The 24268-nt window shown below is 42.3% G+C and overlaps 1 protein-coding gene across 9 annotated transcripts in view; it reads left to right on the forward strand.

Moving 5' to 3' along the window:
• Positions 1-24268, forward strand: part of Dlgap1 (DLG associated protein 1) — an 869320-nt gene that overhangs the window by 436057 nt on the left and 408995 nt on the right. For 8 of the 9 annotated variants that reach the window (XM_039084190.2, XM_039084191.2, XM_039084189.2 and 5 more), the window contains one exon: positions 7362-7454. The exons of the other annotated variant lie outside the window; for it this stretch is intronic. The gene's annotated coding sequence lies outside the window, so the exon portion shown is untranslated. The remainder of the gene's footprint in view (positions 1-7361; positions 7455-24268) is intronic. 9 annotated transcript variants of the gene reach the window in all.

Below are 24268 nucleotides of genomic sequence, written 5' to 3' on the forward strand. Positions count from 1 at the left end.
GTATATGGGCTGGATCCCCAGGTGGGGCAGTCTCTGAATAGCCATTCCTTCAGTCTCTGCTCCGAACTTTGTCTCCATATCTCCTCCTATGAATATTTTTGTTCCCCTTTCTAAGAAGAACTGAAGCATCTGCACTTTGGTTGTCCTTCTTCTTGAGCTATGTGGTCTATGGTTGTATCTTGGGTAATCTGAGCTTTTGGGTTAATACCCACTTATGAGTCAGTGCATACCATGTGTGTTCTTTTGTGACTGGGTTACCTCACTTAGGATGATATTTTCTTTTTCCATCAGTTTGCCTATGAATTTCATGAAGTCATTATTTTTAATAGCTGAGTAGTACTCCATTGTATAAATGTACCACATTTTCTGTATCCATTCCTCTGTTGAGGGACATCTAGGTTGATTCCAGCTTCTGGCTATTATAAATAGGCTGCTATGAACATAGTGGAGCATTTGTCCTTGTTATATGTTGGAGCATCTTTTGGGTATATGGCCAGAAGTGCTATAGCTGAGTCCTCAGGTAGTACTATGTCCAATTTTCTGAGGAACCTACAGACTGATTTCTAGAGTGGTTGTACCAGTTTGCAATCCCACCAACAGTGGAGGAGAGTTCCTCTTTCTCCACATCCTTGCCAGCATCTGTTATCACCTGAGTCTTTTACCTTAGCCATTCTGTCTGATGTGAGGTGGAATCTCAGGGCTCTTTTGATTTTCATTTCCCTGATGACTAAGGATATTGGATATTTCTTTAGGTGATTCTCAGCCATTCAATATTCCTCAGTTGAGAATTCTTTGTTTAGCTCTGTACCCCATTCTTGAATAGGGTTATTTGATTCTCTGGAGTCTAATTTCTTGAGTTCTTTGTATATATTGGATATTAGCCCTCTATCAGATGTAGGATTGGTAAAGACTTTTTCCCAATCTGCTGGTTGCTGTTTTGTCCTAACCACAGTGTCCTTTGCCTTACAGAAGCTTTGCAATTTTATGAAATCCCATTTGTCGATGCTTGATCTTAGAGCATAAGCCACTGGTGTTCTGTTCAGGAAATTTTCCCCAGTGCCCATGTGTTCAAGGCTCTTCCCCACTTTTTCTTCTAATAGAGTGTGTGATTTTATGTGGAGGTCCTTGATCCACTTGGACTTAAGCTTTGTACAGGGCAATAAGAGTGGATTGGTTTGTATTCTTCTACATGCTGACTGCCAGTTGAACCAGCACCATTTGTTGTAAATGCTGTCTTTTTTCTACTGGATTGTTTTAGCTCCTTTGTCAAAGATCAAGTGACCATAGGTGTGTGAGTTCATTTCTGGGTCTTCAATTCTATTCCACTGGTCTATCTGTCTGTCTCTGTACCAATACCATACAGTTTTGTTTTGTTTTTATCACAATTGCTCTGTAATACAGCTTGAGGTCAGGGATGGTGATTTCCCATAGAAGTTCTTTTATTGTTGAAGATAGTTTTTGCTATTCTGGGTTTTTTGTTATTCCAAATGAATTTGCAAATTGCTCTTTCTAACTCTATGAAGAATTGAATTGGAATTTTGATGGGGATTGCATTGAGTCTGTAGATTGCTTTTGGTAAGATGGCCATTTTTACTATATTAATCCTGCCAATCCATGAGGATGGGAGATCTTTCCATCTTCTAAGATCTTCTCAATTTCTTTCTTCAGAGACTTGAAGTTCTTGTCATGCAGATCTTTCACTTGCTTGGTTAGAGTCACACCAAGGTATTTTATATTATTGTGACTATTGTGAAGGGTGTCATTTCCCTAATTTCTTTCTCAGCCTGTTTATCCTTTGAGTAGAGGAAAGCTACTGACTTATGTGAGTTAATTTTATACTCAGCCACTTTGCTGTTTATGAGGCTTAGTAGTTCTCTGGTGGAACTTTTGGGGTCACTTAAGTATACTATCATATCATCTGCAAATAGTGATATTTTGACTTCTTCCTTTCCAATTTGTATCCCTTTGACCTCCTTTTGTTGTCTGATTGCTCTGGCTAGGACTTTGAGTACTATATTCAATAAGCAGGGAGAGAATAGGCAGCCTTGTCTTTGTCTAGTCCCTGATTTTAATGGGACTGCTTCAAGTTGTTCTCCATTTAGTTTGATGTTGGCTACTGGTTTGCTGTATATTGCTTTTACTACACTAAACTGAAAGCTATAATTTATACATAGAAGCCATGGTGCAGACCCAGGTGTCCCTGCACTTGCTGCTTCAGTATCTGTGAGTTCATGTGAGCTTTGCTCAGTTGATCTAGAGAGCCTTGTTGTCCTGATGTCCTCCATCCCCTCTGGCTCCTACACTCTTCCCACCTCCTCTTCCATAGTCTAAATCATATTAGTCTATGGCAGGTTGTCTTGGTCATTGACTAATCTAGAAAAACTCAGCCCATTGTGGGCAGTGCCATTCCCTAGGCAGAGGATCCTAAACAGTTAAAGAGTAGAGACAGCTAGCTGAGAGGAAGCAAAGAAGAAAACAATTAGAACTGCATGCTTTTGTTTCTGTCTGCTCATGGTGGATGTGATGTGACTAGCTGCCAGAATTCCTGCTTTGACCTCCCCTCAACGATAGACTATAAGCTGAAATTGGAAGCTGAATAAACCCTTTTTCCTCTAAGTTGCTTTTTGTCAGGATGTTTTATCACAACAACAAAAATTAAATTAGAACTGTTTGTGAAGATAAGAACTTTTGTTTAAGCTTAATTGAAAAATAAAAATAGTGTATGATTTTTGTAGATGACAAGTTGGTATATATTTTACACATGAGTTGGGCACGGTAATTGTGTTGTTGCTATAGCAACCCTTAATGGTTTGAGAGGAAACCATTCCTCAGGGCTTGTTAGTGACTGATTTCATTTTTTTAAAAAGCACTTTATGTGACTAGCAAGCAAGTGAAATTATACCTTCCCAATTTGAATTCTTAGCCTGCCAAGGACAGAAGCAACAGCAGAAGAGAAGTCATGTAACCTAGAAAACTAGTAGTAGAAAGCAAAATTACAACAGTGTGAGGGAATGGTTGACTTGTTTGACATGGGCTCCTGTGTGAATGTTGATGGTGGTCTAAGTAACTCATACAGTAGCCATGCAAGCATCCCTTCTGCACACCAGACATATATAGGTAGGAGTCACCATGGCTCATGACCACCAGCCATGACCCAGCACTCTCTTCTGGCCTGCATGGGCACATGTGCCTATATGCACAAGGTTAAGTATTTTTAAAAGAAATTGGTAGAGCAAGTGAAGGAGAATGTGAACTCTGTGGCCACAGACTCCTTCAAAAGCTACTCTGTCTTTGGTCCATCTCCCTTTGGCCATTCTGATCAACACCATTTATCTGGGTGCAAAAACCACATTCTCTGCCCAAAACTCTAAGTCATCCCAAATCCTGTAATTGATTTTCTGTTTATCCTCAGGAAGTTCCTTTGGAATACCTACGTCTCTGTGATGAGCACATCTGGCCCCGTGATTGTTCCTTGTTGAGTGCCCAGCATGGGCCAGCTGCTATGTTGAATATCTTAGCCTACATGATTGTACTCATTCCTCAGTACAGATCTATCTCTGCTATGACTGCATACCATGTGCTTTTGATAGAGAGGTGAAGTGATCTCTCAGGGGCACGTGATTGAAGAGCCTGATAGCTTAAGAGGCTGATGACTTCCATCTTACCACTCTTCCCACAACCAGAGCAGTAAGGGCCCACCTAGCTGGCTTGGGGTTTGAGGGATACAGTGTATCCGTGTTGAGGAATGTATGAGCAGGAAGGCATGGTAGCAGGAGGCCTATAATGGTTGGAGTGTTCAGCTGAGACCCCTTGCCTCTCCACATCCCTAGCAGAACAAGAGACAGAGAGGAGACCGAACTGAGGGGGAGAGCCTTTACACCAAAGAGACCCACTCCCTACTTCTCAACCTCCCCTCTCAAAGGTTATATCTTCTAGAGTCAACCAGTACACGATTCTGTGGGCGTCATCTCAAGTTCATGTAGTAACACCAGTCTAACAAGAGATGAAACCTGTATTTTTGTTCAGTATTTGAGAATTTCATCCAGTGCATTTTGATCATATCCACCCAGATCCACTGGTATTTCCTCACCCCTGCAACCTCCTGAATCCACTTTTGCTCCCCATACACTCTTGGGATCACAGCAACCATGGAGGCATGGTTAAACTACCAGAAGCCACACTCTGAGAGCAACTAACTCTACCTCTCCTAGAAACCATAAGTTGTGCACAGCACCTCAGTTCCAGGGTGGGAGGCTCTCAAACCTTTTCCCACTTCATGCTGGAATATCAGCTGGCTTGTTCTTGTGCAGGTCTTGTGCAGGCAGTTGCAGCTGCTGTGAGTCCTGTCCAGTCCAGCAGTGCTCACCTTTTTCTGCTGCCCTTTCTGTGCTACAGCCCATATTTTTCCTTTGTTTTCTATTGAATATCTTATGTATTTACATGTCAAATGCTATCCCCTTTACTGGTTCCCTCTTCTCCCTTTCCCCCTCCCCCTGCTTCTATGAGAATCCTCCCCCTCCTACCCACCCACTCCATCTCAATACTCTGGCATTCCCCTACACTGGGGAAACAAGCCTTCACAGGACCAAGGGCTTCTCCTCCTATTGATGCCAGACAAAACCATCCTTTGCTACTTATGTGGCTGGAGTCATGGGTTGCTCCATGTGTACTCTTTGGTTAGTGGTTTAGTCCCTGGGAGCTCTGGTGTCATTGGTTGGTTAATATTGATGTTCTTCCTATGGGGTTGCAAACCCCTTCAGCTCCTTCAGTCCTTTCTTTAACTCCTCCATTGGGGTCCGTGCTCAGTCTGATGGTTAGCTGCAAGCATCCTCATATGTATCAGTATTTTAAAGCACCTTGAGCATCAAGTTAGAACTTCTCTTCATCTGTAGTTACCAGATATCACTGCAGGCTCTCCCATGGGGTTCTGTTGTGATACAATTATTGTAGAAAACCTAACTCTGACCATGGAAGGAAAACTGCAGTGAGAAAAAGCGGTCTGTGCAGAAGAGTAAGAGCCATTCCCCAAGCCAAGATCTATCCAGCAACAGCAAAGAAACTCTGACGCTCACTGTGCCAACTCTACTATAGCCAAAGTTTGAGTCCCAAGAACCTCTTTCTGTGACACAAGTCCCTACGTGTGCTGCTTATAGCAATGTTTCTTGAAGAAGCCACTTCAGCTACTCCATGTTTGGTTACTATTCTTCATCTGTGAAATGGAACCAATCAAAACAAAATGTCCTCTTACTGGTAGAACAAGCTGACTGGCATCAGCAGATATGCTTTCTTCATTGTAAAGTGTGTAATACATGCCTGCTCAAGGGGTATTTCCAGAAGGATTGTGATTTCAAGGGGAATTCTAGAAAAAGACTCATCGAACCCTTTCAGGAGAAAGCGTATATGTAAGTGGGAATTAGTCTAATGAGATGGTTCAATCCCTGAAACTCCACGGTGAAAATAGAGAAAGCTTCCACACATAAGCTCTGGCGCGCACACACACACACACACACACACACACACACAAAATAAGTAAATGATAGATAGATAGATAGATAGATAGATAGATAGATAGATAGATAGACAGACAGACAGACAGACATAGATGATAGGTAAGAGATGATGATGAAAGATAGTTAAATACACAGATACATTGAAACATAATTGCATACATAATAAATGATAGATACAGATGATAGATATATAGATACATGATAGATACATAGAGATAGATACATAGAGATAGATGATAGCTACATATATAGATCATACATGTATACATACATACACGTATAGATATGAGAGAGACAGAGACAGAGACAGAGGAATCCTGGGTCCAGTTACTTGCTAGCTCTGACATTCTCTCATTCTGAGTTAGAAACAAGTTTGAGCCCTTGTCCCTCCTTTACGAAATAGCAATTAGGCAAGATATGTTTCATAGTTTTGATGTGTAACACCGCATAACAACAGTGAGGTGGGTGATAGGATTCGGTGTCTAACTAAATGGCTTTAAAGTAAGATTTTTCCACATCATCTCAGGGGATTCAATCTGACCACAGGAATCCTTAAATTTAGAGATACTTTTACGGCTGAAGAGAAAGAAGAGTTGAAAGAAGAAGAAAACTAAGATTGTAATAAGAAACTCAAGTGCCATTCCTGACTATGTCAATAAAGGAAGGTGGCACACTCAGCAGGAGCATATTGAAGATCTCGTACACACAGAACAGATCTGCTACGCAGGGGAAAGCGCAGACTCAATGTACTCTCTAGTCCCAGTGAATGTTCAGAAAATTGTTAACAAAGAATCATTCACAGAGAATATGCAGAGATAAGCATGGCCAGAAATAAAATACCGTAAGAGGCTCCTGCTGAGTTCTAAGGTTCCCCTGCTCCATTGATCACAGAAGAATCAGGGCTTGAAGCCCTGAGTCTAAGGATGCAGAAAAGTAGGTGCCAAAGCTGGGCAGTTCCTTGAGTCAGTGGATCTCAAGAGAGGCTGAGGGCACAAGGCATGTCCTTAGACCTTAGGGATCACATCGAGACCTTAGGACTTCCCCACAGGGAGAGATTCTAGTAGGCTGTGTAGGGGCAAAGGCTCAACAGTGTATGGTTGACTACTGACAGCCATGCATCCATATAGCTAGGAACAAGCAAGAGAGGAAAATGATATTTGCAGCCTGGCTTCACATCAAAAAGTCATGGGAGTGTCCCACAGGCAGGTTCCTAGACATCTGTGACAGAAACAAACCTTCCCCCAAATTCCTAATGGAGCTCAATGCCCAGCCAGGCTCGTGAAGTAGTAATGCAGGGTAGATAGTGCGGAACTGACTGCCGAGGTTCTGAACTTCTGTGGAAAGCGCAGAGCACTCTACTGTGGCCTGTGACTACTGAGGAGGGGGCTCCCTGCTGGAGCGACTGCCTAAGATGGATACAAAGAAACGAAAGATACACCTGGAAGGTGGGGCAGGAAGAAGAGGAAACACAAACAGAGCCCACTGGTTTTCAAAGTCCCAAGGGAGGGCTAGATGATATTCACTACCCCCACTCCAGGGTGCCACTCCAGGAAATTTGTCTGATAGAAACTTGAATATATGATATGAAATCTGGAACACTGAGGTGGGGATGGGAAAGTAGGGTCTCTCCAAAACAAAATAAGCACATCGAAAAGGATGAAAACTTGTCTCAGAGCTGAGTTTACTTTTAGACTGTGGTAAAAAGGCAAGATAAAACATGGTTCAAAGTGCACAAGGGAAGTGTGTGAAGAGGCACGGACCTCTCAACCTCAGGTCTAGAAGCGTTGCTAACCTTTCATGTTGCATTTGCATGTGACAAGCAGACTAAAGTATGAACTGTGCTTCTGACAGGTTACATCTGCTCTGGGGTTTGCTGAATGTCACCTGAAGGCCCCTGTGTCTGCTTCAGAGTGCTGCTGTTGAATGACAAAGACGCTAAGAACAGTAAGTCCAGGTGGGGAAACCCTGTGGGAAGAGCAGGGCCTGTGAGACCCCACCATCCGCCATTAAAACAAAAAAGTAGCACGTTCCGAGTTGTATTCCCAGAATTCACACCTAACTACTGGCCCCCACTGCATCTCACACACAGACACCACACACATATACACACGTACAAACAAACACAAACACACACCACAAATACATACATACACACACACCACACAAACATAAACACATGCCACACATACACACACAAACATACAAAAACACACATATACACATACAAATACACCACACACACATACACAAATAAACATATATCACATGTGTACCCACATACAAGCACACACCACACACACACATGCACACATACACACACCACAAAATAAAAACTGTCCTATTTCTCCAGGCTCTGATCTGACAGTATTACTTTGAATGTATGCTTTAGGTTTGCAGATGTAGCTCAGTGATAAAGTATTTGTCTGTCATGTACAAGGCCCTGGGTGTTGTGCCCAGCAGAATTTCTTGGTGGGTTTATTTATTAGTGTTGGGAAAAAAGCCAAAAAGCATTCACAGCCTGTTTATTATAAGTGGAATTAAAAAAAGAACTATTCTCCTTCTCCCTGACACTTTTTCCAACACTTGAAGATCCCTTTTTCTTTTATTTTGTTTGCTAACCTTAACTAGTACAAGGGCTAGATAACATTAACATCTATGAGAAAAAGACGAGGTACATTCAGTACTGGGGAGGAAAGATGGGGAGAGGAGGGTCTGGGGGAATGGCACACCGTCTCCATACCTGTGCTTTGCCATCGTGTGCCATGAAATATTTAAGAGGCGGAAGAAGAAAAGTATAGTATATAATAACATGTTAACAATGTATCTTAAAATAGTAATACCATAGTAAAGAATTGAGTTTGGGTGATTTCGATTATTTCAATATTCCTTCTTCAGTTACAGTATCTGAAACGCAGAAAACACAGAAGGCTCATTAATACTAAGTTACTTACTGTTCTGCTGTCAGTGTGGTAACAAACTTACAGAGGGAGAAGCTACCTAGTTGTTACATCCCTATATGTGAGTTGTTTATGATGTGGCTTTACTCTGTTAGTATGCCCTGCACACTGGAGTGTCTGTGAACTCCTCAGAAATTGTCTCGAATGCTCTATTTTGAAATGTTGTTTCTTTGACTCTTGATAACCTTTGAACCATATTACCAAAGCTTTGAGGCTTTTCATTCTAGAAACTGGGGCAGTATGGTCCTGGCATATATGTAGACTATTATGTGAGAGAGGGAGGGAAAGGGGGAAAGGAGAGGAAGAGATGGAGAGGGAGAGAGAGAGAGAGAGAGAGAGAGAGAGAGAGAGAGAGAGTGTGTGTAAATGTTTCAGTGCACACACAAAAATAGACAAATGCATTGGTAAGTTAATTGACAGAACTGATGATGGTTGTTTCCAGCATGCAAGTATGTTTCTTATCTTCCCTAGGGGAACTGCCTTCCTGCCACTTAGACCCTGTCCCCTACCCTTCCTTCTTTCCTATATCTTTCCTGCTATTAATTTTGCCATGATTTGGAAATATTAGTTTGTTTTCAATGGAGGTACTTTTGCCCTAAATGTTACCTCTTTAAGACATTCGCATCAATATTTTTTTATTCCTAACTATAAAATGAAAGCTGAGTTTTGTATAGAATTGCATTTCCATGTCATATAGTGAGAGAGAATAACTGTAAAAGCCTTAAAAATAAATTGGTTTCAGATCTGAAGTTATCTGAAAAAGATGGGCTTGAAACAAAGTTAGATCCACAGGTTTCCACCTTCTGTCCTTTCATCTCCCAGTCTCAGTTGTCAGTTCCCCACACTCTGACCAAGAATGCAAAGATGAGCTGGACCCAGGGCTATGTCCCAATGTTCTGTCTTCTCCACCAAGGGCAGAGCATCCAAGAACAACCCTGGGGGCCTCTTACACCCACGTAAGAAGCTTTTATGCTACTACCGCTGTCTCCTAGTGCATTTTCCTCCTGGTTCTATAATTTAGTTAAGACTATTCTTCCCTAGCATCTGTTACTGTTAATAACTTGTTGATGATGATGATAAAAAAGAAGAAAAGAAGAAGGAGGAAGAAGAGTCCAGGAGGCTTCTGTCAGCTAGCAAGCACCACAGTAACTAATAGTGGAGATGAGCAACTTATTTCTAAATATATAGGTATTTATTTTGCCTCACACTTTTAGAGCTTTCAGTTGATGAAAAGTTGTCCCCATTAGGGAGTGGGGTTCCTGGTGAGGAAACAGAACTGGAGAGTGGTACACAGCCTTGCATCTCATGGCCAAGAACAAGACAGAGAAAGATAAAGAGACAGTTAAAAAAATCCAAACTAGCATAAACATTACAAAAATAGTGGGGAAGGGCTGCTTGAAGACTAGAAAATGGAAAGTGAGGAGGTCAGCAGATGCAAACAGACAGAAGTATACCAAACCATGGACCACACGGTGGACCATCCAACCGTGGACCACACCATGAAGGTTACTACAGTGGCTCATCCAAGCATTAGGATGTGTAGACTTGCTTTGACCACATTGCTTAAGCATTCTATCAATGGTTCCCATTTGGCTAATGGGTTTTTTAAACTTTTTAAACATTACAAGTGCACGTCTATGCTATGATCTGGGTTTTGTTTTCCCTGGTCAGTATTCACCAAATTTATATGATATACTGAGCATTTTATTAGAAAGTGGGTTTTCTTGGTCATGATTTTGTCCAACCGTAGGCTAAGGTAAATACTCTCTGTACTTTTTTTTTTTTTTTTTGATTCTTTTTTCGGAGCTGGGGACCGAACCCAGGGCCTTGCGCTTCCTAGGTAAGCGCTCTACCACTGAGCTAAATCCCCAGCCCCAATACTCTGTGTACTTTAAGGAAGAGGAGGTCAAGCTGACTGGGAAGTTAAGAGTGTAAACCTACTTTCGGGTTATATTCTCGGTGGTTTAATGGGCTACCACCCCCTATAAATGGAAGGGCATCTGAAGTGCGTCAGAAAGCAAGCTAGAGTGAAGCAGGAGCGCAGATGCAATGGTAAGACCGCGGTTCTTCTAGAGGAAGTTGATTTGGCTCCTTCGTCTGGAAAATAATGCCAACGTGACAAGAATCTTTACTTTCCCAAACAGCTCCGTGGAGACAAAGTAACCAGAACAGCAGAAAACAAAACCCCATGGCCGACTCAGCGGTACCGAAATGCTACATTGCATCCCTTTGAACCAAGTGTGTGTTTCTTAAATATTTGCAGGTTGCATGAACTGCTAGTTATATTAAGGCTTGAGTGGTTTCTCATAATGTGTCACAGAAGTCAAAAGGAAGAGACAGAGAAATGAAATTCATCAAAGCTGTCACCACAAAGCTTAGACGTTCAGTCTGAGGGGAGCGGCTCTGGTGTGTGGGCGGACGTAGAGAACCATCTGAGCTGGAGCTCAACAGACACTGAAATGGGACTCAGCACACATCTCCCCTGACCAACCTCCATGTTAAGGAACAACTACTAGAAATAGAATCCAAATGGGGCAGGAAGATGGCTTAGGGGGGAGAGAAAGGCCAGGTAGATGAGGAGGAAGAAGAAAGGCCCAGGAGGCATGTGTTGGGGAAAGGCTACGAAAGAAGATCCCTTAGCCATAGGACTACGTTCCAAGGTCCCTGCTGGATCCATGGGCACCATCGAAGTCTAGACATACTGCACTCTCTTCCTGTACATATAGCAAGGATGAAGTTGAGTCATGAACCTAAACATAGTAAAAGATAAATAGTAATAATAACCAAAGTGCAGAAACATATTCATATTTATTTCTCTCTCCTTTGTCTGCTGACAGGAAGCAAGCAGATTATACAGTGTAAATAACCTGTAACCTATGCTAAAGAGTGACTCATGCCCCTGACTGGATGGAGTCAGGAGACAAAGGATTGGTTTAATTGCAGTGCTTAGCATAATACCTCATTATAAACTTAGGAAATGTATTTTGGGAATTTTCTGTTTAATGTTTTTTGGCCTATGTTTGACTATGGGTAACTGAACCAACAGGAAAATGAGTCATAGATAAAAGGAGACTACTGTGTTTGTAAACTGTGTTTGTGTCCTAATAAGAGAAGAGGCAGCCATAGATCTCAGAGCCGCCTATGGTGTGACATCTCTCACATAGTAAAAGGCCAGTATCGGGTACATATACAGAGCTGTGGATCTGTGTGGACAGCCATCCTGTCTCTGTACAGAAGCAACTAACAGTGATATGTTTAAAACAGTTGACTTCACCTGTTTTCAAAAACTTAATGTTCAGATTGCCTAATATAAAGAAAGTCAAACCTACCAGGTCAAGTTACCATACATGTGCTATGTATACCTTAATAGATAGATAGATAGATAGATAGATAGATAGATAGATAGATAGATACACACACACACACACACACACACACACACACACACACTTTTCTAGGTAGATGGGGATCTGTAAAATATGCTATTACTCATCTAATGAGGGAGAATGAAACATACAGATAGGAATTAGTGTGATATAGCAATGTATTAATATGTTCATAGAAAGACTTCACAGCATTTAAAAATAAAACTGTACCTTCTGGAAGAGGAAGCAGCCAGAATAAATAAGAGAAAAATGAGCACCAGATTCATTTTGTAAATTTTACTTTAGCATCGCATAAAGCTTCACATCATCACGAAACAAGATTAAATTGGAAGCAATCTGTAAGCATCAACAATAAAACGAGTGCACTGTACGTGTCTACGTGTCTGTCCAGTAGGTGGCGCAGCAAGGCTAAGAGGAGGATTCCAAGAGACTTAAAAAATAACAGGCGACTCGCACAGCCCAAGCTCACCAAGCTTAGGCCCAACACACTGCAAGGAATTGTGAGCTGACTGCCATCATCCCTCTCGGGGATGTCAGGATCTACTGTCGCGGTGGTGTGCGTCCGGTCGAGTGAATAGCGTCATCATCAGAACACTGAAAACTGGCAAACGAAAAAGGAGTACAGATTTAAAAAACAGCTCTTCGCTTGAGTCTGTGTAAGACGCACCATGAGCTCATGAAAGTTGTTTTATTAGATAAGTGTTTCCTATTTTCTGTTCTGAGAAAGATTTAAGGTGCTTAGACCCTCTCAATGAGACCATGCTCTCTGCCCCACGTTGGGCCTGACACGGATTCATGGAAGAGTGATGGATTCAGTCGAGGGGAGGGGTTTGGGAAGGGGAAACAGGAGCCTAAGGAAGCTGCCACAGGCTGCTTGGTACTGAGCTCTCGGGGACAAGAGACCAGAAAGGTTGAACAGTGACAGAAACAACTGTAATAGATCAAAGCCCGGCATAGTTCTTAAAATATGTAAGTCCGGAAAATAAAACGTTGTCACTGAGATTAGAAAGCGGGCCCAGAGACAAATTCTTTTCAACGCCAGCAAATGAAGGAAATCCAACGCTGAGTCTGCCCCTCACACAAACCATCTCAAGTGACCGGGGAGGTCGATGTGATGTTTCTCCCTGTGAACTTGTTCCAGCCAATCACTGAAGACATATCGTTAAAGTGATGTCACATGTTGAGACCTTTAAACATACACTGATGGTATAGACACCTACAGTCAGTGACAGCCAATGTCACAAGAAGGCTATAACGGTGTTTCTTTATGGCAGAGGAATACAGCGCCCCTGAGGGGTATATTTGCCAAAAGTAATGAGTCCCCAGCTCTGCAACTCCTCAGTCAATGCCGGCCACAGTGACCGCCCACCCTAGATGTGACGCCAGGCCAAGCTGAGATGTAAAATACTACATGGCAAAAACTTAACAAGGAAATAAAAGATTTCAATAGTTTTTTAATTTTATTTACTCATAGAGTATTATATATTAGGAAATAAGTGTCTAACTTTATGAAGTCTAACTTTAAAGTACTAATTACGATATTTAATGCATATGTGTGCTTCATTTTATATTCCTGTTGGCTAGCACTAGTGTATTCTAACTATTAACTTTCAGGAAACACTTAAGACATAGGCTTGCCATCAGGGAGCAGAGTCCAAGCTTTTAGACACATGGCCTGTGACACATGGCAATCCTCCTGCCTCAGCAGAAAACTTACACTTCAAAATCGTAGAGTAAAGTCACTCAAGCTTGATTTTGACTGTGTCACATCTAATTCTGGGTGCAGTTCATTAAGTAAGAAACTGCTTAATGTCATCTAGACTTTCACTTCCATTTTAAATTGTCAATTATAAAAGTCATGCTGGCTTAACATTACTTAAAATCTTCTCATTTATACCACAGATATTATATATGTCTAACTATCCCACAGGAAGATAATAGTCACCGTCAAATAAGAATACATTGATAACCGTTTTGTGTTGGAAACCGGTTTAAATCACATTGCAACAACATAAGAGACCACCAGGGGGCAGTGCTGTCGGCTCAGCGCTCCCTTGGAGTTAGAAAGTGGTCGTCTTTATGGGGTGTGATGACGTTTCTCTTGTTGACTTAATGAAGTTTGCCCAAATTCTGAACTAGCTCATAATCTTTTTCTCAAAAGAAACACCTTTTAATTATCCTTCCTGTTCCCCCCCAAAAGAGGAAAAGTGGACATGGTTAATAATAATAATAATAATAATAATAATAATAATAATAATAATAATAATAACAACAACAATAAATTTTAAAAGGGGTAGCAATTTCTAATGTGTGAAGAAATGGCATCTAGTTGCATTTACATCTTCCTCTTACAACTGCCATTCTTTTTCACCTGTTCTTCCCTGCATCTTGGCAACTCTGTCACTTCTGATATTATATGAGAATAGTTTCTATTCGAAGCCTTCAGCTTTCTTTCTCTCCATTCTCAACGCAACTCAGTTTAATTCCAATTCAAAAGGTATATTGAATAATAAATTTGAATCCTAGCCCACTGCCTATTTAAAAAAGGAACAAACTAAAATGTCTAAACTAAAGGACAAAGCTATAGAAACTTATTTGCATTTTCTAAAATTATATTTTCCCAAACTTTTGTTGTTTGTTGCTTGGGTTGGGGAGTGCATATTTTATTTGTCTTTACTGTTTTTTTTTTTTTTTGGTTCTTTTTTTCGGAGCTGGGGACCGAACCCAGGGCCTTGTGCTTCCTAGGTAAGCGCTCTACCACTGAGCTAAATCCCCAGCCCCTACTGTTTTGTTTTTAAGACAGTATTTTACAGTGTAACCCAGACAGTCTCCAACTCATCCATCCTCCTGGTTCAGCAACCTAGTGCTGGAACTGAGAAAACATAACACCCTTCTCTGAATCATAGTTTGCTTCAAAAGCACACTGGTCTGTCAACAGTGATTTTGTGGTAGATCATGTAGTGTTGGGCACAGACCACAGGTAGTTCATATGTGGTCATGATGTCAGCATTTTATGCTCAACTCAGAATCTAGCTGAGTTCCAGAACCTTAATATGCGGTGACTTTTCCAATAGACAAGAAACAACATAGTTTTGTGTTTGTTATTGTTGTTGTTGTTTTGTTCTTGTTCTTGTTGTAAGTAGACTCTCTGAGTACTACATGAGCTGGGTTCTGAACTCCTCTCTGACCTACTTAAATTCTAATTCCTCATTCCACGCGGTTCTCATGATTTATTTCTCGAAGTCTGTTTGGAATGTGTCATTAGCAGCAGGTGGTTATGAAAATACGTGATTAACACCATTAATCCTGCTTGGTTCTGATTCATTGGCTTGGGTCTTTTGTACCTGGAATTTCTGTACCCTAATCTCTTGGTATTTTATATGTAATAATCGGCTTGCAATTCAGACGCATGTTTGCTCAAACTCAAATTTTCAATTCATTGTGGTTTCTATCAGGTTTGGGATAACTTCATTGTCACCATAACTGCCTGAATAGTGGGTGAAAAAAACCCACTCACAGGAAGGTTGCAATGACCTTAAACCAGGGGCTCTTTTCACAGCAGTGGACAGGCTGGGAAGAAAGTAACGGGAGAGGCCAAAGTGCACAGCACTGGGTCCCGGTAGGAAGCTGTCAGTGCCAGGGCCTAAAGAGAAAGGCAAGAAGATGGCTAGTTCTTTAAGAAGCACAGCTGCGGTGTCCTTGGAGCTGTAGTCCTTGATGGAACCACAACCCACTGACAGAACAGCAAGATGAGGAAGGGCAGAGGCAGGAACACCCAGACCTGCCTCCTCCCCTGCTCTACTTCAGCAAGAGCCTGACCTTAGCCTCCCAGAGAAAGAAGGAGACAGGGAACCAGGTGGTAGGGGTAGCCACGGGGATTCACAGACCCTGGAAGCCAGAGCTCACCCCTGGGTGTCTCTGCTTGTGCATCTATTTAATTCACAAGTACCTCCCCAAATCCAAGGAAAGTGACCCTTAAGGAAGGCTTTCCTTAGAAGGCTAGGCTTATGTTCCTTCCCTGCGCCATGTCTGATGGATTTTGTGTGGTTCAGTGGGAGACATCTGCTATTGGGTAAAAAAAAAAAAAATCAAAACAAACTGAAGTTTATTCTTAACATCATGTGGCAAACTTTTAAGTGAATTAGTCAGCCCAGCCTGGGACGCTGCAGTCCTGCTTCCTTGTATGGTTAATTCATGCTTTCGTTTTCCAGCTCAAAGCTTCTTACCACTTTCATCAATCATTAGATTCCATCCAGTGCTTCCCCATTCCCTTCCTGAATTTTCACTGAAAGGATGCATGGAAAAGCAAGTCTGACGTTCCGTCCTAAACAAACTATCGTTAAAGATGTTCTACCAAGAAAGCAATGAATTAAAAACCTCCCATTAAAAAATGCATACTGCCCTAAATTTTATGAAGTAGATACTTTGTTGCCTGTGCCTTGAACTACTTGCTGCCCGACCCTCCTGCTCTTGGGGGTTGGAGGTGAGGTGGCACAAAATCAACCACACGGATACCAGGAGCAATGCTGCAGCAGGCTCATCTGAGCACTGCTGCAAGCTCCTTTAAAACTCTCCTCCACCCGCCCCATTGGTCCCAAGAAAGCATCTCTTCTAAACGGCAGTTCCTGATTGGCTGGATATTGTCTGCACCAACAATCCTTGGCCTCTCAGGCAGTCCTCAATTAGGTCCTCCTGCAAGAGGGGCTTTTGTGGCTGCACCCCGCCCCCTGAGTCTACAGAGGTGCCCACTCCCACTCCCCGCTCCCCCTGCCTTTTCCAGGCACCTCTCCTTCTCTGCTTGAGTGGGTGGTTCCTATCCAAGTGGCCAGTGGGCAGGGATGGACTTCTTTGTTAAAACCATTCGAGGGCTGTCTTTTCATCTGCTTGCTTCTCCCAGATAGGCCACTGATAAGGTTGAGAACAAATGAAGTCGATCCTTCTCTCTCTTTTTTTAAATCAAACCTGGGGAGACCTGTGTAGCTTTCCTTTACACAACCCAATCCAAATTAGCTTTATTACCTTTGAACTGCTTTGGTCGGAATTAGAACTGAATTTCATTACTTGCATGGAGAATTTATTTAGCATGATGGAATTCTCCTGTGAAAGAAATGTGGGTTACAAAACGATTTCTCTCATTTCTACAAATGGGGGTTTTGAAGCTTTTATGGGCACCATCATTACCTTAAAAATCATCGTGATTTGAGGAAAGTTTAATTCTTTTTTAATTATTTTTTTCGCTTATCATCAATATTGATATTTTAAGAGTGTACAAGTTAAAAATCAATAACAGTTGAAATAGGTTTGTGACTTGAATTCGTTTTGACTTTAAAAGAAAAAAAGCTGAAGTGGTAGTGGTGGCAACAGTCTTTAATCCCAGCACTCTGGGAAGCAGGCGCCACTGAGTTCTTTGAGTTTGAGAATAAAGTGAGTTCCAGGACAGCCAGAACTACAAATGCTACAAAAAAAATTTTTTTCGTAGAAAGACCTGGTGAGGGCTGGAAGGATGGCTCAGTGGTTAAGAGCACTGACTGTTCTTCCAGAGGTCCTGAGTTCAATTCCTAGCAAACACATGGTGGCTCACAACCATCTATAAAGGCATCTGATGCCCTCTTCTGATGTTACTGAAGACAGCTCAGTGTACTCATATACATTAAATAAATCTTTAAAAAGAAAAAAAAAAGAGCTGGTGAAGACAAAATCCCATGAGCAGCACAGAGGAGCCAAGCCCCACCCTATCCAAGACACTGTTTGCCATTGATACCTGCTGGGAAAGGGGAAACCAGTTTTCTCCGATGGGATGCCACGGAGTGTTTTAGCCTTGACTCAGGGAGGCTTCATGTTCAGAATTGGCCAACACAAAAACAGACTCAATATTTTTTGTATACTTCTGTTGTGGTTGTGGTTGTGGTTGTTGTTACTGTTTTGTCTGTCATTTTTTTTTTATTTTTTGTATGTGCTTAGTTTCTTGGGTTTTGTTGTTGTTTCCAGAGAGAAAGATAATGAGAAAAGGAGATAGCTTTAAGTTGGGTGGGTAGGACGAGGGCCGAGTTGGGGATTGAGGAAGAATATAAATTTAAGCCAATAAATAAAACAACAACAACAAAAACCTGGGAAGATAGCTCAATGGGTAGCCACTTGCCACCAAGCCTAGTGACCTGAATTCTCTGCCTAGATCCACATGGTAGAAAGAATTAACTCTACAGACTGCCAATGACCTCTATGTGCATGTAGTGCACACACACACACACAAATACATACACATACACACACACACGAAAAAGAACATGCACATGTATGCACGCACATGCACATGTGCACATACCCCATGCATGCATGCACATGCAGACACATGCATACACACATACACATATGCATGTACACACACTCAAGCATGCACACACACACATAGATACACACACATGCACATGTGCACACACTCATGCATGCATGCGCACACACAAGAATTTTAAAAAATTAAATAAAAGAGAGGAGACCAGTATGAGCAAACCACTATAAGAGAGCAAACCAAAAAATCAGGAGATGTTTAAGGGACTTTTAAGGGCTATGGAAAGAAACCATGAAGAAGAAAAGGATCTTTATGAGTAGTGTTTTATTAACCTAGATTTCACTTATGAATGAGGCAGCTGCGTGGTGAGGTGAGCCATCAGAGAAGGGGAATACTCTGTGATATGAAAACCAAGTTACAGAAATAAAAAGCTCTTCAATTTGCCATTTTTAGGTATACCTCCAAACAATGTATATTTAATGATCTCTAGTACAGAACTAAGGTCAAGCCAGCACCAAAACTGAAGAGTTAAAGTAGTTATTATGCAATAGCCAGTGGTGCTACAGGAAATGCTGCATTTAGCACCGTTTTATGAGTAAAAGGGTCAGAGGAGTTACTCGTGTCTCAGTCCTGGGGGTAGGTGGGATATTAGCATGTTAAAACAGGAATGTGTGACAAGGACATCGTGTGTTTCCAGCCCCCTCAAACCTATCAGACATAGCTCTGGGAGAAAGGTGCTGCCTGCCAGAAATGGTCTCCAGGATTCCCAGGCCGTCAAGGTGGAAATTCTCCAGAAGAGACTCCAGGAGCCCCCCCCCAGTCTGCACCACTGAGTAGGCAGGGCCGCCTGTGTCCTCTGTGATGTGGTTTTCAGGACCCCACCCCCAGATTCTCCTTACTCCCACTGGGCAATGTCTCAGATTCCTGAGGAAGCACCCTCATGAGCAGGGCTTTTGATGCCCATGGAAATCAGCCACCTCCTTTGCTTTCTTCCCGTTCTACTCCATCACCAAAACATGCAGAGCAACCAAGACAAGCGAGTACAAATATATAAGAACTGCTGTGAATTCTAGATATTTCCATCAAGTAAAATCCATCCAAGCTCAGAATGGGCTAGCACTTTAAAGATACAGGAAATGAGGTGGAGAGCTTGGGGCACATTTCTTGTGGGAGAGAGTGTTTTGCTTGTTAAGTGAAAATTGGGACTATGGCAAGTTGTTGTTTGTTTTGGGTTGAGTAAGATAAAAGAGGAGTCTGGGGTGGACGATGAGCTCTCGTGGCCCCGTCCACTTGTTTGAATTTATTCCTCATCCATGACAATCCATCTGCCCACCCTGAGAAGGTGGCCATGTTCAGGAAATCTAGCTCCTGTTATAAGACCCTGTAGTGGCCGTACCTCAGGAGCACAACTCACAGAACACAACTTGACAAAGGGAACAATGCAATATCAAGGGGTTTAATGATCCACGTACGTAGGGTTGCTCATCCACACAGGGAGAGGCAACCCCGAACCTAAAAGGCACACATCTTGTATTCTCTACAGAGGGCAGACTTCAGCAACAGGGTTAACTGGTCATTCTCGTTGGTGGTGCACAGGACAAAGGATCTGGTTAGGTATTGGCTGCCCTGCTCAAGGGGCTGTTCTTGGCTCGGTCAGTCACTTTCCTTATCCAGCCCCACACCTGGCCTTGGAAAGTCACTAGGAAAGGGCTAAGTTGGCACGTCCCTTAGAAGGGGGGTTGGGGGAGGGACTGGGTGGTCAGGCAGGGTCAGGATGACATCTTGTGGTTGTTCTTGGAATTTACCACAGGGAGGGAGAGGTAGGGGGGTTTTCTGAGAACAGTTATTTTTGTTTTGTCTTCATTAGCTTGGGCCTTGGTCAGTGAGACCTGGTCATTCTGACTACTAAAACTTTGCCATAACATTAGGCAACCTGACGTCAGATGTATTTCTGAAAACCTTGTTTTTACAGCTTTGTTTCTCACATCTATGAAACATTTATTTCTTCACTCCCCTTACACTAGTGCCCAACTCTGGACACTGCACTGGTGAGCTCTAGTCTAGCCTCATGGGGATACAAGAATCAGCAAAGTCCCAGAGATATCTCTCTCTCTCTCTCTCTCTCTCTCTCTCTCTCTCTCTCTCTCTCTCTCTCTCTCTCTCTCTCTCCACCTTCATGTTTCTGTTTCCCAGCTCCTGTAGACTCATACTCACAGCTGCACTCTCCACCATCTAAACTAAGCTTGGCCAGACACTCCTCTCCTACCCAGAAGGACACAGATGGGGCCATGGGAGACAGAAGAGTCAGCAGATGCTGAGGGAGGGACTCATGGTACAATAGATGCCATGTAGAATGGTAGACACACACATGAAACTGCTCCCTCCCCCACAGACCACAAGAAAAGGACACAGTGTTGTCCTCAGTTCTGTACTGGAGTTTAATTGCAGCTAACCAGTTGCAGTCATGCGATACTCAGAAAATGTCTGAACAGAGTTATAACTACCCAGGCCCATGTCCACATTGAAGACTGAGAATAAACAGAAACCATAGGGAAAGTACATGTGTACTTTTGCAACTGAGGCCAAATTTTTAGCATGAAATCCAAAGTTAAAGGCAAAATGTCCCATAAAGTATGCTTTGAAACTCACAATTAGGGTACAGAGGAGAGACAGTATCGTGGCATGCATTTCATTAAATAACCACCCTATGAATATTAGTTTAGAATGAGTTATAACTTGAAGTGTATCTCAGAAAAACTGTGAAGGTGAAAATAAATACATCTGGCTGTAGTCTTCTTTAAATTGTAACAGTTGGAATAATGATTAAATCATGGCGTTATCCTGTGGGTTAAATTATAAGTAAATAAATAAAGAATATAGCAAAGGACTCATACAATGCCTAGCTAAGGTAGAGTCATTAGAGTTTATTTGATACTGTTCTATACATTCCTTTTTAAATAATTATGGTTATAATTGGATTTTAAGCCTTTAAAATAAAGCAAAAAATTAACACTCATTCAAACCTGCATTTTTCCTCTTTTTGTTTTTTGGTTTTTTTGTTGTTGTTTTTTTCTTAAACAGAGAAACCTATTTCCAAAATTGTTCCTACAAAAACATAGTGTGGGCCTGAAGGGGTAGGCGGATGATAAGCTGTAGGGGTCTGGACTTCTACTTAACAGCAATCTTCTACAGAGACGACTATGGCAGCTGACCCAAAACCCAAGCTGTTGATTTTCACAGACAAGGAACAGTAACATCCTAGGTGTTCTTGCTGTGAAAGCCAACACTTTGCTGTGGGGTAACTGATAGAGTTATTGTAACTGCAACACAGTAGCCAATAAGTAACTGGGATGAGTGCACAAGGGGAGCCATCCTGGGTCTGGAAGGAATCCTGTAAGTCTTAACTCACTGTGCGTGTTTATGGGAATAGGGTGCCGTGGTGAGAGGTCTGGGAGCCATATGGCTTAGAACAATAGGTAAACACCAGTAGGAATTATTATTGCTATTTTAACAGGTAATGAGTTCGGCAAGGTACAGTCTTATGGATGGTAGCACTGGCCTACAGACCTCCAGCACTAACCCTTCAGTGGCTGGTTCCACCTTCCAAAGATACAGAGATTTTAGAGTGAGATATTGACTTTTTCTTGCTCTAAGTCCTGAAAATTCCTCTCTTGAAATAGAGGATCCTTTGGGGAAAGGGCCTTGGCTGTTTTGTTCTCGACAGGATAGCAGGTTGTGAGGACGTCCATGATATTAATATTAATTATAGTTTGGTTGTTCTTGGCTCAGTTTATGTTCTTTTATAGATTTAGTCAAGTATTAAACTTTACCAGCAAACCTAAGACTCTGCCCCCTTGTATGTAAATAAGTCTTGCATACACTCTGGTAGGTAGAAGATCCTCATTCTCTCCACTGATAATTAAGCATCTATATTGAAGTCTACTGCATTAGTGTATCTAACTGAACATCGTTCGAAAGAAGAAGTCTGCATTCAAAAGAGCCATGGTTGTGTCCTGAAGAATAATATCAAAAGCTGAGTCTGTGACACCTTCAGGAGGCTGACACTAGAGGATTGGAAGGTTGGGGCTGCAAAGGAAGACTCTGTCTCAAAGGAAGCCAAATAAAAACGGAAATTAAAGTAACAGCGTAACGACCTCATGAAACTAAAAATCCAGAGACTTCTTGTTCATATATGAAGATCCCAATTAATGGTGACACACTGTGCGCTTGAAAGCTGGGAAGAAAATAGAAAATAGACGTTAAGTGTGAGATGCGCCTACACTAGCTGGCTTCATTTAGCCAACCCATAATACCGAACATATTCCAAAATGGAGCGCACACCATAAATATGTATACTTTTTTTTGCTTGCTAATTAAAAATAAGCAATTTTTAAAGTAGCGAGAAAGTAGATAAAATTAAGCACTTGGCATATAATCTGCACCCGAGAGCAAGAACTATGAGCGGAAAGATTGCCGCACGTGTGTTTTTCAGAGAAGAGTAACGGAAGTACTCGGCAGCGCACACAGGCGACGCAAAGCTCATGGTTGTGCCAGAAGCGATGCAGAGACCCTTCCCCTGCACACAAGACCCCCACGCTGCACATAAGTATCCTGGAGAGATGAAAGAAAGACTATTCATTTCCACAGAGACCACCATGCCCATAAGCACTCCCAAACCTTGTTCCCTGGGCTAGCTCCCAACCTGCTACTGTACATTAGTCAAAACCCTTCCTCATTGCCCAATATCCCCATTAACAGGTAGGATGTTGACCTCAGCAGCCTCCAGCAACCTGAACTTGTCTGAGTCTGCGCATGTTACCTCTCTATGGGCTGGTGTTCCCTGCGCCCAGCTCCCTCTTTCCCCATCCACATTCTGACTCGGTGCAGCCATGTTACTCAGACAACCACGTTATTCTCACGTGGTCTACGTACTCCCCAGTGACGCCTACTTCTAAAAGTTCACTGATGCCGCTCCTCCAGAGTCTAGCCTTCTCTCCACTTCCTGGTCCCTTACACTCTGTGCTGCATACTGCAGTGAACAAGACAAACTGCATGTGCAACATGACGCCATTAGGGCGCAGAGGAGAATGGCGATCAGCTTCACAAGTTCTAGAATGAAGACAGTTTTCAGGAGAAGAAACCGTAAAGCAATCACCGTGTTGATTGTGGAACAGAGCTGCTACCTTGATATAGCCTAAAATAAATACGTCAGTAAAAAGTTATTAATATACACAAAGACTGTGTTAAATTTTAGAATTTTTTGAAAGCAAAAAAAAAGAAAAAGAAAAAACAAAAAGAAAAGAAAGAAAAAAGAGCTACTAAAGGATCATAAAGTGCATGATGACAAAATTCGTCTAGTTTTGGAATTATTTTTTAATACTTATTATTTTACTTTATGTATGTGAGTACATTGTAGCTGTCTTCAGACACACCAGATCCCATTACAGATGGTTGTGAGCCACCATGTGGTTGCTGGGAATTGAACTCAAGACCTCTGGAAGAGCATTCAATGCTCTTAACCACTGAGCCATCTCTCCAACCTGTGTCCCCCATGTTGGAACTTTAAAGCCCAGTAGGATTTCCTTGGAGGCTGTATCTGTATCTGCCCTGGCCTTTTTCTATATTCTCTTTCCCCTCTTTCTTGTCTACCACATGGTAAAGAGCCTCTGCCACAGGTTTCTACCACCCTGATGTTTTGCCTAAGGACATAGGTCTTAGCAACCGTTGACTGGGCTTTCTGAGGCATAACAAACCTTTTTCTTCTTTTAAAGATTTTCTGACAAGTACTCTGTCACAGCAGCATAAGAGCTAACTAACAGAGATGTCAAGAGAGTGCCTTCTGCGGCTTCAGTTATGGAGGGAGCCCCACCTACCTTCTGCCCTGTGAAGACCAGGGTGGTTTCCCTCAAGCCTTCTCCTGCCCAGTATTAGCTCCTTTTCTGTTGCCATAAAACACTGTGACCAAAGGCAACTTGTAGAAACAAGAGTTCATTCTGGCTCATAGGTCATTGTGGGGCGAGACTGTGAGCGCCCAAAGCCCACCCTCAGAGACACACTTCCTCAGTAAAGCTCCACCTCCCAGAGATTCCGCAGCCTCCCCGAAAAGCATCACCTACTAGGAACCAAGTG

The sequence above is a fragment of the Rattus norvegicus genome, chromosome 9 (genome assembly GCF_036323735.1).
Source record: "Rattus norvegicus strain BN/NHsdMcwi chromosome 9, GRCr8, whole genome shotgun sequence".
Lineage (NCBI taxonomy): Eukaryota > Metazoa > Chordata > Mammalia > Rodentia > Muridae > Rattus > Rattus norvegicus.